This window comes from Theropithecus gelada, chromosome 11 (assembly GCF_003255815.1).
Source record: "Theropithecus gelada isolate Dixy chromosome 11, Tgel_1.0, whole genome shotgun sequence".
Lineage (NCBI taxonomy): Eukaryota > Metazoa > Chordata > Mammalia > Primates > Cercopithecidae > Theropithecus > Theropithecus gelada.
This window is the reverse complement of record NC_037679.1, coordinates 8053992-8068676: the sequence shown is the minus strand read 5'-3', so window position 1 is coordinate 8068676 and position 14685 is coordinate 8053992. Positions and strand designations below refer to the sequence as shown.

General features: G+C 46.9%; 1 non-coding gene across 1 annotated transcript; it reads left to right on the top strand.

The window, feature by feature from the left end:
* The first annotated feature begins 12879 nt into the window (after nucleotides 1–12879).
* On the top strand, nucleotides 12880–12981 carry LOC112635626. Its single transcript, XR_003121971.1, has one exon. It is a non-coding gene; the product is annotated as a U6 spliceosomal RNA (small nuclear RNA).
* Nucleotides 12982–14685: the final 1704 nt, after the last annotated feature.

Genomic DNA, 14685 nt, shown 5'->3' with positions numbered 1-14685 from the left:
CCTTCTCTACAAAAAATACAAAAGAAGTTAGCTGGGCGTGGTGGTGCACACCTGTTGTCCCAGCTACCCCAGGAGGCTGAGGTGAGAGGATCACCTAAGCCCCAGAGGTCAAGCCATAATCAAGCCATTGCGCTCCAACTGGGTGACAGAGCAGTCCTGTCTCAAAAAAGAAACAACAAAAACAAAACAAACAAACCCTTTTTTAGACTGGAGTCTCACTCTGTCACCTAGGCTGGAGCAGTGCATGATCTCAGCTCACTGCAACCTCCACCTCCCGGGTTCAAGAAATTATCCTGCCTCAGCTTCCCGAGTAGCTGGGACTACAGGTGTGCACCACCAAGGCTGCCTAATTTTTGTATTTTTAGTAGAGATAGGGTTTCACCATGTTAGCCAGGTTGGTCTCAAACTCCTGACCTCACATGATCCACCCACCTCGGTCTCCCAATGTGCTGGGATTACAGTCGTGAGCCACCATGCCCAGCCAAAAAAACCCTATGCTCGGCCGGGTGCGGTGGCTCAAGCCTGTAATCCAGCACTTTGGGAGGCCGAGGCGGGCGGATCACAAGGTCAGGAGATCAAGACCATCCTGGCTAACATGGTGAAACCCCGTCTCTACTAAAAAATACAAAAAAACTAGCCAGGCGAGGTGGCGGGCGCCTGTATTCCCAGCTACTCGGGAGGCTGAGGCAGAAGAATAGTGTAAACCTGGGAGGCAGAGCTTGCAGTGAGCTGAGATCTGGCCACTGCACTCCAGCCTGGGTGAGAGAGCGAGACTCCGTCTCAAAAAAAAAAAAACAAAAAAAAAACAAAATAAAAACTCTATGCTCAGTGAAATAAGCCAGATACAAGTGATTACATATTGTATGGCTCCATTTATATGAAATATCTGGAAAAGGCCAAGCTATAAAGACAGAAAGTAGATTACCTTCTTTCTTTTTTTCTTATTTTCTCTCCTTCTTTCTTTCTCTCTCTCTCTCTCTGTCTCTCTCTCTCTTTCTTTTTTTGGCTGAGTCTTGCTCAGTTGCCCAGGCTGGAGAGCAGTGGCACAGTCTCGGCTCACTGCAACCTGCACCTCCCAGGTTCAAGTGATTCTCCTGCCTCAGCTTCCCAAGTAGCTGGGATTACAGGCACTTGCTACCACGCCCGGCTAATTTTTGTATTTTTAGTAGAGATGGGGTTTCACCATGTTGGCCAGGCTAGTCTCAAACTCCTGGCCTCAAGTGATATACCTTGGCCTCCCAAAGTGCTAGGGTTACAGGTGTGAGCCACCGCACCCAGCCAGATTACCTTCTTTCTAACCCCCTAACCCCCAGTGGGAAATCCTAACCCCCAGTGGAATGATATTAGGTGGGGCCTTTGGGAGGTATTTAGGTTTAGACAGGTCATGAGAGTGGAGCTCCCATTATGGGATTAGTGTCCTTAGAAGAAGAGAAAGAGACTAGCATTGTCTCTCGGCTTTGTGAGGATATTGGGGAAAGACAGCCATGTGCAAACCAGGACGAGAGCCCTCACCAGACACCAGATCTGCCAGCACCTTGATCTTGGACTACCCAGGCTCCAGAGCTGTGAGAAATAAACATCTGTTGTTTAAGCCACCTAGTATATGGTATTATGTTATGGCAGCCTGAACTAAGACAATTTTCTATTATCTGTGGGAGGGGAGAGGAAGATAGTATAATAGTAAATGTGTATAAATATATATAGTAAATGTGCTTGAGGGATAATACTGGGATGTTGAAAATGCTCGAAAATGTATTTATGTTAAACAAGTTGATGAATTTGGTTTGAAAAGTCATTGAGCCAGATGCCATGGCTCACCCCTATAATCCTGGCACTTTGGGAGGCCAAGGAAGGAGGATCACTTGAGCCCAGAAGTTCAAGATCAGCCTGGGAAACATAGCGAGAACTTGTTTGTAAAAAATAAAAATAGTCTGGGCATGGTGGCTCACGCCTGTAATCTAAGCACTTTGGGAGGTTAAGGTGGGTGGATCACCAGCCTGGCCAACATGGTGAAACCCTGTAGCCAGGCGTGGGCATGGTGGCTCACACCTGTAATCCCAGCACTTTGGGAGGCCAAGGTGGGTGGATCACCTGAGGTCAGGAGTTCAAGACCAGCCTGACCAACATGGAGAAACCTTATCTCTACTAAAAATACAAAATTAGCTGGGCGTGGTGTCGCATGCCTGTAATCTCAGCTACTCAGGAGGCTGAGGCAGGAGAATCACTTGAACCTGGAAGGCAGAGGTTGCAATGAGCTGATATCGTGCCATTGCACTCCAGCCTGGGCAACAAGAGCAAAACTCTGTCTCGAAAAAAAAATAATAATAAAATAAAATTTAAAATAAAAATAAAAAGCCTGGTTGGGTGTGGTGGCTCATGCCTGTAATCCCAGCACTTTGGAAGGCTGAGGTGGGTGGATCACTTGAGGTCAGGAGTTCAAAACCAACCTGGCCAACATGGTTAAACCCTGTCTCTACTAAAAACACAACAATTAGCCCAGGTGTGGTGGCACACATCTGTAGTCCCAGCTACTTGCGTGGCTGAGGTATGAGGATTGCCTGAACCCAGGAAGGAGGTGGAGGTTGCCGTGAGCTGTGATCATGCCACTGCACTCCAGCCTGGGTGACAGAACAACCTAGTCTCAAAAAAAAAAAAGTCATCAAATTATACACTTTAAAAAAGTGAACTGGCCGGGCGCGGTGGCTCAAGCCTGTAATCCCAGCACTTTGGGAGGCCGAGACGGGCGGATCACGAGGTCAGGAGATCGAGACCATCCTGGCTAACACGGTGAAACCCCGTCTCTACTAAAAAATACAAAAACTAGCCGGGCGAAGTGGCGGGCGCCTGTAGTCCCAGCTACTCGGGAGGCTGAGGCAGGAGAATGGCGTGAACCCGGGAGGCGGAGCTTGCAGTGAGCTGAGATCCGGCCACCGCACTCCAGCCTGGGCGACAGAGCCAGACTCAGTCTCAAAAAAAAAAAAAAGTGAACTGGCCAGGTGCAGTGGCTCACGCCTGTAATCCCAGCACTTTGGGAGGCTGAGGAGGGCAGATCACCTAAGGTCGGGAGTTCGAGACCAGCCTGACCAACATGGAGAAACCACGTCGCTACTAAAAATACAAAATTAGCTGGGCGTGGTGGCGCATGCCTGTAATACTCATGACAATCATAGTCCTAGGTTCCGTAACTGGTCACGTGGTCATAGCTGGTATTAATAGCTACCTTTTTCTACTACTATCCTGTATTCCCTTTGCCTTCAGCAAGCACCTTAACAGGTGTTTACCTGTTTCTTTTCTTTTTTTTTTTTTTGAGATGGAGTCTTGCTCTGTCGCCCAGGCTGGAGTGCAGTGGCCGGATCTCAGCTCACTGCAAGCTCCGCCTCCCAGGTTTACGCCATTCTCCTGCCTCAGCCTCCTGAGTACCTGGGACTACAGGCAACCGCCATTATGCCCAGCTAATTTTTTTGTATTTTTAGTAGAGACGGGGTTTCACTGTGTTAGCCAGGATGGTCTCGATCTCCTGACCTCGTGATCCGCCCGTCTCGGCCTCCCAAAGTGCTGGGATTACAGGCTTGAGCCACCGCGCCCGGCCTTTACCTGTTTCTTTACCTGATGGACTGACTCAAAGCTTCATTTCTGAAGGCTCCGGGCCATTAGTAGTCCTGGATTGGTTTGTTCTAGTTTTCCATTTGACCTTAATCACAGGTCACAGTAATACTGAGATGACCTAAGGAATCGCCTGTAGTCTTGATATACTGATACTTACCTACACTGTGAGGTAATATTCCAATTTTTCTTTTTCTTTCTTCTTTTTCTTTTTTTTTTTTTTGACGGAGTCTCACTCTATCACCCAGGCTGAAGTGCAATGGTGCAATCTCAGCTCACTGCAACCTTGGTCTTCTGCTTCAGCTTCCCGAGTCACTGGAAATACAGGCGTGCACTACCATGCCTGGCTAATTTTTGTATATTTATTTATTTATTTATTTTTGTTGTTTGTTTGTTTCTTTTTTGAGACGAAGTCTTGCTCTGTCACCCAGGCTGGAGTGCAGTGGTGTGATCTTGGCTCATTGCAACCTCCACCTTCCCAGTTCAAGCGATTCTCCTGCCTCAGCCTCCCGAGTAGCTGGAATTACAGGTGCGCACCACCACGCCCAGCTAATTTTTGTATTTAGTAGAGATGGGGTTTCACCATGTTGGCCAGGCTGGTTGTGAACTTCTGACCTCAGGTGATCTGCCCACCTCGGCCTTCCAAAGTTCTGGGATTATAGGCATAAGCCACCACGCCCAGCCTCCAATTTTTCATTGCTAGTTAGGATCAATCACCCCAGCCAGCACAGTAACTTCTTTCTTCGCCTGCTGACTCAGAGCCATGAGGATCCCAAAGTGGCCTGGCTTCAGTCTATTCCACTTCAATGGAATCACTGTGTCTGTCTCCTGGTGGAAGCATTCTTCCCTTTGGAGCTAAGACCTCTAGGCCAGCAGAGCATGAGACTGGAAGAACAGGAAACAAAAATGTTGCTAGTGGGCCTCTAGTGGTGATTGTGCATTGTGCCATTCCCATTTCCATCCTTTAATTCCTGGACCTATGAATCCTGGCTGTGGAAGAAACAGCCCTATGTATTGAACACTGATTCAGAACATAGATAGTCTTCTAGAGATCCATGCTAAAAAAAAAAAAAAAAAAAGACGAGATCCATGCTCCAGCCTTGCAAGGTGTTGTGACCTAGCTGATAGCATAAATGTGTCTTCAAAAGGTCATTCCAGGCTGGGCGCGGTGGCTCACATCTGTAATCCCAGCACTTTGGGAGGCCGAGGTGGGTGGATCACCTGAGGTCAGGAGTTCGACACCAGCCTGACCAACATGGAGAAAACCCGTTGCTACTAAAAATACAAAATTAGCTGGGTGTGGTGGTGCATGCCTGTAATCCCAGCTACTCTCGAGGCTGAGGCAGGAGAATCATTTGAACCCGGGATGCAGAGGTTGTGGTGAGCTGAGATGGTGCCACTGCACTCCAGCCTGGGCAACAACAGTGAAATTCCGTCTCAAAAAAAAAAAAAAAAAAAAAAAAGCCATTCCATCATTCTGTCAAACCAGCTTCAAGTTGGTGGGGAACATGGTAAGACTAGTGAATTTATAAGCATGGGCCCATTGCCACACTTCATTTGCTGTAAAATGAATTCCTTGATCAGAAGCAATGCTGTGTGGAACACTATGAAGGTGAATGAAACATCCTGTAAATCCATGGATGGTAGTTTTGGCAGAAGCATTGTGTATAGAGAAGACAAATCCGGATTTGCTCGTTCTCATGTTTATTTGCCATTTGAACATCCTCTTTTGTAGTGTATCTAATCAAGTTCTTGCCAATTTTTATGTTAGATTGTATATCTTTTACTGATTTATAGGAATTCATTTTATACAGTATTCTGGATGTAAGTCTTTTATCAGTATATGTGTTTCAAATTTCTTTTCCCAGTCTATGGCTTACCTTTTCACTTTATTTTCTTTTTCAAAAATTTAATTCACATACCATAATATTCAACCTTTTTTTCACCTTTTTAATAATGTTTTGTTTGGTTTGGGCCAATAGAATATTTAAAACTTTTAATGTAGTAAATTACATGACTGTATTAGAACACGTCATGTACCCCATAAATATATACACCATGTACCCACAAAAATTTAAAATAATAATAATTTTTAAATGTAGTCAAGTATATCAGTCTTTTTCTTTAGGCTTACTATTTGGTTTTTGTATACTGTTTAAGAAATCGTTCCCAAAAAAAGATGTCTTTTTTCTATCCTAAGGTCATGAAGATAGGTTTCTACCTTATTTCTAGAGGCTTTATTGTTCTGCCTTTTACATTTATATATACAATTCACCTGGGTTGATTTTTGTTATTGTGATTTTATATATGCCTTCGAGATACTTCCTCACTGCTCTGCACTGTCGCCCCTTTTGTCATAAATCAAGTGTACATCTATGTGTGGGTTTGTGTTTGGATTTTTTATTCTATCCCATTGACCAACTTTTTTTCTTTTTTCTTTTTTCTTTCTTTTTTTTTTTTTTTTTTTTTTGAGACAGAGTCTTGCTCTGTTGCTCTGGATAGAATGCAATGGTGTAATCTTGGCTCACTGTAACCTTTGCCTCCTGGGTTCAAGAGATTCTCCTGCCTCAGCCTCCTGAGTAGCTGGGACTATAGGCACACGCCACCACGCCCAGGTAATTTTGTATTTTTAGTAGCAACGGGGTTTCACCATGTTGGTCAGGCTGGTCTCGAACTCCTGACCTCATGATCTGCCCGCCTGAGCCTTCCAAAGTGCTGGGATTACAGGCATGAGTCACTGTGCCTGGCTTTTTTTTTTTTTTTTTTTTTTTTTGAGACAGAGTATCACTCTTGCCCAGGCTGGAGCACAGTGGCAGGATCTTGGGTAACTGCAGCCTCCACCTCCTGGGTTCAAGCGATTCTCCTGCCTCAGCCTCCCAAGTACCTGGGATTACAGGCGTGCACTACGCCCAGCTGATTTTTGTATTCTTAGTAGAGATGGGGTTTCACCATGGTGGCCAGGCTGGTCTCAAACCCCGGATCTCATGTGATCCACCCACCTTGGCCTCCCAAAGTGCTGCGATTACAAGCATGAGCCACTGCGCCCGGCCTGTTAGAAAGTTTTTCTTTTTCTTTTTCTTTTTAATTTTTTGTTTTTTGGGTGTTTTTTTTTTGTTTTTTTTTTTTTTTGAGACGGAGTCTCGCTCTGTAACCCAGGCTGGAGTGCAGTGGCCGGATCTCAGCTCACTGCAAGCTTCGCCTCCCGGGTTCACGCCATTCTCCTGCCTCAGCCTCCCGAGTAGCTGGGACTACAGGCGCCCACCACCTCGCCTGGCTAGTTTTTTTGTATTTTTTAGTAGAAACGGGGTTTCACCGTGTTAGCCAGGATGGTCTCGATATCCTGACCTCGTGATCCGCCCGTCTCGGCTTCCCAAAGTGCTGGGATTACAGGCTTGAGCCACCGCGCCCGGCCGGGTTTTTTTTGTTTTTTGAGACGGAGTCTTGCTCTTGTCGCCCAGACTGGAGTGCAATGGTGCAATCTTGGTTCACTGCAACCTCCGCCTCCTGGGTTCAGGTGATTCTCCTGCCTCAGCCTCCCGAGTAGCTAAGATTACAGGTGTCTGCCACCACGCCCAGGGTAATTTTTGCATTTTTAGTAGAGACGGGGTTTCACCATGTTGGCCAAGTTGGTCTTGAACTCCTGACCTCAGCTAATCTGCCTGCCTTGGCCTCCCAAACTGCTGGGATTACAGGCGTGAACCACTGCCAAGCATGGTAAAGTTTTTCTTTATTTTTTTTCTTCCTTTCTTTTTTATGAGATGGAGTTTCACTCTTGTTGCCCAGGCTGGAGTGCAATGGCATGATCTCAGGTCACCGGAACCTCTGCCTTCCGGGTTCAAGCAATTCTCCTGCCTCAGCCTCCCGAGTAGCTGAGATTATAGGCATGTGCCACCATGCCTGGCTAATTTTGTATTTTTAGTAGAGATGAGGTTTCTCCATGTTGGTCAGGCTGGTGTTGCCCGGTAAAGTTTTTCTGCTAGATATCTTAAACATATTTTGTTAGAATTATTCTAAGGTACTTGATATTTTTATTCAAATGTAAATGGTATCTGTACAAAGTTCTGTTTGTTGCTGACATATGAGAATAAAATTGGCCAGGTGCAGTGGCTCACGCCTGTATTCCCAGCACTTTCGGAGGCTGAGGCAGGCAAATCACCTGAGGTCAGCAAATCACCTCAGTTTGAGACAAGCCTGACCAACATGGTGAAACCCAGTCTCTACTAAAAATACAAACATTAGCCAGGTGTGGTGGCGAGTGCCTGTAATCCCAGCTACTAGGGAGCCTAAGACAGGAGAATCACTTGAATCCCGGAGACAGAGGTTGCAGTGAGCCGAGATGGTGCCATTGCAGTCCAGCCTGGGTGACAGAGACTCTGTCTCAAAAATAAAATAAATAAAATGAAATAAAATAAAATAAATATAAAATAAAATGATATGAAATTGAAGCCAGCAAGTGAATCTGCCTATCTGAATGTGTTTCTGCAGAAATTTTTATTTATTTATTTCACTGTTTTGAGATAAGGTCTTGCTATCATCCAGGCTGGAGTGCAGTGGCATAATCACAGCTCAGTACCATCTAACTTCTGGGCTCAAGAGATCCTCCCGCTTTAGCCTCCCAAGTAGCTAGGACTATAGACTTGAACCTAAAAATATTTTTTATTTTATTTATTTTCTTTTTTTGAGATGGAGTCTTGCTCAGATGGAGTCAGCGCAATCTCAGCTCACTGCAAGCTCCGCCTCCCGGGTTCACCCCATTCTCCTGCCTCAGCCTCCCGTGTAGCTGGGACTACAGGTGCCTGCCACCACGCCCGGCTAATTTTTTTGTATTTTTAGTAGAGACGGGGTTTCACCGTGTTAGCCAGGATGGTCTCTATCTCCTGACCTCATGATCCATCTGTCTCGGCCTCCCAAAGTGCTGGGATTACAGGAGTGAGCCACTGGGCCTGGCCTAAAAATTTTTTTTTTTTTTTTGAGACGGAGTCTTGCTCTGCCGCCCAGGCTGGAGTACAGTGGCCGGATCTCAGCTCACTGCAAGCTCCGCCTCCCGGGTTCACGCCATTCTCCTGCCTCAGCCTCCCGAGTAGCTGGGACTACAGGCACCTGCCACCTCGCCCGGCTAGTTTTTTGTATTTTTAGTAGAGACGGAGTTTCACCATGTTAGCCAGGATGGTCTCGATCTCCTGACCTCGTGATCCGCCCATCTCGGCCTCCCAAAGTGCTGGGATTACAGGCTTGAGCCACCGCGCCCGGCCGCCTAAAAATATTTTTAAATTGGCTAATTAGAAAAAAAAAATCTTTTGTAGAGATGAGGTCTCACTATGTTGCCCAGGTTGGGAACTCTTGACCTCAAGCGATCCTCCTGCCTAAGCCTCCCAAAGTGCTGGGATTACATGTGTGAACCATTGTGCCCACCCCTCTTTCTTATAATGTCTTTATTGGATTTAATATCAAGGTTATGTTTGTCTAATAAAATGAATTGGGGAGAGTAGCCTTTTTTTTTTTTTCTGTCTTCTTTCTTTTTGTTTTCATTTTTCTTTTTGAGACAATCTCACTCTGTCACCCAAGCTGGAGTGCAATGGCACAATCATGGCTCACTGCAGCCTCAACCTCCCCTACTCAGGCACTCCTCCCAACTCAAGCCTCCCAAGTAGCTGGGACTACAGGTGCATGCCACCTGGCATGGCTAGTTCTTTGTATTTTTTTGTAGAGATCAGGTTTTACCATGTTGCCCAGGCTGGTCTCAAACTCCTGGGCTCAAGTGATCCACCTGCCTTGGCCTCCCAAAGAGCTGCTATTACAGGCATGAGCCACTGGGTCCAGCTGTTTATTTCTATTATTTGCAAGCATTTATGTCCAGTTGGCATTATTTCTTCCTTAAATGTTTGGTAGAATTCACTGGTGCCACATCTGGGCCTGGGATTTGATTTGTGTGAATTTAAAAAATAACAGCTGTATTGAGATGTAATTCACATGCCAAGCAAATCACCCACTTAAAATGTACGATTCTCGAACTTGTCTCAGAGGCGTGAAAAAAATGTACAATTGAATGATTTTTAGTTATTCACAGACTTGTGCAACCATCACCACAACCAAATTTACAACATTTAGAACATTTTCAAAGTTAGGACATAAAGAAAGCTTAGCCGCCGGGCGTGGTGGCTCACGCCTGTAATCCCAGCACTTTGGGAGGCCGAGGCGGGCGGATCACGAGGTCAGGAGATCGAGACCATCCTGGCTAACATGGTGAAACCCCGTCTCTACTAAAAATGCAAAAAATTAGCCGGGCGAAGCGGCGGGCGCCTGTAGTCCCAGCTACTCGGGAGGCTGAGGCAGGAGAATGGCGTGAACCCGGGAGGCGGAGCTTGCAGTGAGCCGAGATCGCGCCACTGCACTCCAGCCTGGGCGACTAAGCGAGACTCTGTCTCAAAAAAAAAAAAAAAAAAAAAGAAAGCTTAGCCATTAGCAGTCATTCCCCTTCTGTGGGATTTTTTTTTTTTTTTGAGACGGAGTCTCTTTCACAAAGGCTATTAAATCTATAATTAAAATATATTAATATTAAACTATTTATATATATATTAAAAATATTCCTGGTTGGGTGCAGTGGCTCATGCCTGTAATCCCAGCACTTTGAGAGGCTGAGGCAGGCGGATCACTTGAGGTCAGGAGTTTGAGACCAGCCTAGCCAACATGGTGGAACTCTGTCTCTCACTAAAAACACAAAAAATTAGCTGAGGGTGGTGACAGGCGCCTATAGTCCCAGCTACTCAGGAGGCTGAGGCAAGAGAATTGCTTGAACCTGGGAGGCAGAGGTTACAGTGAGCTAAGACTGCACCACTGCACTCCAGCCTGGGTGACAGAGCGAGACTCCGTCTCAAAAAACAAAACAAAAAAATTATAGATTTAATTAAGCATTTTCTCCTTCCTTCATGGTCAAACCCAAGTGCCTACATTTCAGGATTAGCTCTTCCCTGAGAGGTCTGCTCCACAGAATCAATGCCACCAAACAATGAGGTGCTGACTGGCACCAAACAATGATGAGGTGCTGACTGTTTGTGGCACCATGCTGGAAACAGAGACAGAGAAAGGATATAAGTTGATGGGGCACTGAATTCTGGCTCTATAGAACCCTAAAATTTAGCACCAGTTCAGAGACAAGCCTTTGAACAAGGTTAAATTCTGAATTTCTATCTTCATCTGCAAAGTGGGGTGAGTAATCCCTTCTGTATTTTTCAGGATTGGAGTGGGCCAAATGAGAGAATATGTGTAAAAGCACCTTGAAAATTGTTGTTTTTGTTTTTGTTTTTTTGAGACAGAGTCTCTGTCACGCAGGCTGGAGTGCAGTGGCACGATCTCAGCTCATGGCCACCTCTGCCTCCCTAATTCAAGCGATTCTCCTGCCTCAGCCTCCTGAGTAGCTGGGATTACAGGCCCATGCCACCACGCTCGGCTAATTTTTGTATTTTTTAGTAGAGACGGGGTTTCACCATGTTGGCTAGGCTGGTCTTAAACTCTTGACCTCAGAGATCCACCCGCCTCAGCCTCCCAAAGTGCTGGGATTACTGCACGCGGCCACACCTTGAAAATTGTAAGCCTAGGCTACAGGAGGAAACCCTGTCTCTACAAAAAGCACAAAAAATTAGCCAGGCATAGGGGCGTGCCTCTGTAGTCCCAGCCTCTTGGGAGGCTGAGGTGGGAGAATCACCTGAGCCTGGGAGGTCAAGGCTACAGTGAACCATGATAGCACCACTGCACTCCAGCCTGGGTGATAGAGTGAGACCCTGTCTTTAAACAAAGAAAGGGGCCAGGTGCCGTGGCTGCTGCCTGTAACTCCAGCACTTTGGGAGGCCGAGGCAGGAGGATCACAAGGTCAGGAGTTCGAGAGCAGCCTGGCCAACATAGTGAAACCCCATCTCTACTAAAAATATAAATTTTTTTTTTTTTTTTTTTGAGGCGGAGTCTCGCTCTGTCGCCCAGGCTGGAGTGCAGTGGCGCGATCTCGGCTCACTGCAAGCTCCGCCTCCCGGGTTCCCGCCATTCTCCTGCCTCAGCCTCCCAAGTAGCTGGGACTACAGGCGCCGCCACCACGCCCGGCTAATTTTTTTGTATTTTTAGTAGAGACGGGGTTTCATTGTGTTAGCCAGGATGGTCTCGATCTCCTGACCTCGTGATCCACCCGTCTCGGCCTCCCAAAGTGCTGGGATTACAGGCTTGAGCCACCGCGCCCGGCCTAAAAATATAAAAATTATCCAGGCATGGTGGCACGTGTCTGTAGTCCCAGCTACTCGGGAGGCTAAGGCAGGAGAATCACTTGAACCCTGGAGGTGGAGATTGCAGTGAGCCGAGATCACACCACTGCTCCACCTTGGGCAACGGAGTGAGACGTCATCTCAAAAAAAAAAAAAGATAAGAAAAGAAAAGAGGCCAGAGGCCAGGGCCGGGTGCAGTGGTTCACACCTGTAATCCCAGCACTTTGGGAGGCCAAGGCGGGCAGATCACGAGGTCAGGAGATCGAGAGACTATCCTGGCTAACACAGTGAAACCCCATCTCTACTAAAAACACAAAAAATTAGCGGGGTGTGGTGGCAGGTGCCTGTAGTCCCAGCTACTTTGGAGGCTGAGGCAGGAGAATGGCGGGAACCCGGGAGGCAGAGCTTGCAGTGAGCCGAGATCTGCGCCACTGCACTCCAGCCTGGGGGCAGAGCAATACTCAGTCTTTAAAAAAAAAAAAAAGAAAGAAAGAAAAGAAAAGAAAAGAAAAGAGGCCGGGTGTGGTGGCTCATGCCTGTAATCCTAGCACTTTGGGAGGCTAAGGCAGGTAGATCACTTGAGGTCAGGAGTTCAAGACCAGCCTGGCCAGCATGGTGAAATGCTGTTTCTACTAAAAATGTGAAAATTAGCTAGGCGTGGTGGCACATGCTGGTAATCCCAGTTATTTGACAGGCTGTGACAGGAGAATCACTTGAACCTGGGAGGCAGAGGTGGTTGCAGTAAGCTGAGATTACACCACTGCACTCCAGCCTGGTGACAGAGCAAGAGTGTCTCAAAAAAACAAGGAAGGAAGAAGACAGAGAGAAAAAACGAGAAAGAGAAAAAGAAAGAGAGAGAGAGAAAGGAAGGAAGGAAGGGAGGAAGGAAGGAAAGGAAGGAAGGAAAGGAAGGAAGGAAGGAAGAAAGGAAGGAAGGAAGGAAGGAAGGAAGGAAGGAAGGAAGGAAGGAAGGAAGGAAGGAAGGAAGGAAGGAAGGAAGGAAGAAAGGAAGGAAGGAAATTATAAAGTAGTGCTCACTTGGGCAGCACATATTCTAAAACTGGAATGATACAAAGAAGACTAGCATGGTCCCTGCACAAGGATGACATGATTTAAAAAATTCTAAAGTATGCCGGGCGCGGTGGCTCAAGCCTGTAATCCCAGCACTTTGGGAGGCCGAGGTGGGTGGATTACCTGAGGTCAGGAATTTGAGACCAGCCTGGCCAACATGGTGAAACCCTGTGTCTACTAAAAATAAACAATTAGTTGAGTGTGGTGGCATACGCCTGTTGTCCCAGCTACTCAGGAGGCTGAGGCAGGAGAATCACTTGAACTCAGGAGGCAGAGGTTGCAGTAAGCTGAGAAAAAAAATTCTAAAGTATTATTAAGGTATTATTATTGAAGAGCTGGCAATTGATTCAGCAGAGGAAAAATATAGAAATAACAGAAATCATTACTAAAGATACACAAGCATGTACAACCATAACTACATTTTTGAGCACTCGCTATGTGCTAAGCACTGTATTTTTTTTTTTTTTTTTTTTTTTTTTTTGAGATGGAGTCTCGCTCTGTCGCCCAGGCTGGAGCTCAGTGGCGCAGTCTCGGCTCACTGCAAGCTCCGCCTCGGGTTCATGCCATTCTCCTGCCTCAGCCTCCCAAGTAGCTGGGACTACAGGCACCCGCCACCACGCCCGGCTAATTTTTTTGTATTTTTAGTAGAGACAGGGTTTCACCGTGTTAGCCAGGATGGTCTCGATCTCCTGACCTCGTGATCCGCCCGTCTCGGCCTCCCAAAGTGCTGGGGGATTACAGGCGTAAGCCACCGCGCCCGGCCGCTAAGCACTGTATTAAGTGCTGTATATGAATCACCCCTCATTGATTTTTACAATAACCCTGTAGAGTGTTGCTATTATTTTTATTTTACAGATAAGAGAAGTGATGCTTAGAGGGGCTAAGTCACTCACTAAAGGTTACATGGCTACTAACTGACAGTCGGTGAGGAGGTTTGCACTATGAGAGGACTGCATTTATGGTCTGTCAGGGAAGTTGACCCTCTCCACAGGGTACCAGTTATTCAATAACCCTTATAGGCCGGGCGCGGTGGCTCAAGCCTGTAATCCCAGCACTTTGGGAGGCCGAGACGGGCGGATCACGAGGTCAGGAGATCGAGACCATCCTGGCTGACACGGTGAAACCCCGTCTCTACTAAAAAATACAAAAAACTAGCCGGGCGAGGTGGCGGCGCCTGTAGTCCCAGCTACTCGGGAGGCTGAGGCAGGAGAATGGTGAGAACCCGGGAGGAGGAGCTTGCAGTGAGCTGAGATCTGGCCACTGCACTCCAGCCTGGGCAACAGAGCGACACTGCGTCTCAAAATAAATAAATAAATTAATTAATTAATAAATTAATAAATAACCCTTATAAAGCAATCCCGCCCCTTCACCCAGATTTCTTTCTCTCTCTCTCTCCATATTTTCTCTGAACCTTTTCCCTTTTGCCCTTCGTTTATCTCTCTGTCCCCCCCCAACACACACACACACACACACACACACACACCCCTCCAGATTCTTCTCATAGCTTCACAGATCAGCTCTGGGATGGATGCAGAGGCTCCTGTTTCCATGGTGACGCGGGGAGGCTGGTACACCGCACGCCAAGTGTAGGCGAAGCAGAGAATTGGCCGAGGATCCAAAGGTGCCGGCAGTAACCAGGCTCTGGGAAAAGGGATCGATGAGAAAGCCAAGTCTGGATGACTGGACCTCCCTTGAGCTCCAGAAGGACCTCCACCCCCACCACGCCCCCTGCCCTCCCTAAGCTCCTAATTTGGAAGTCGAAGAC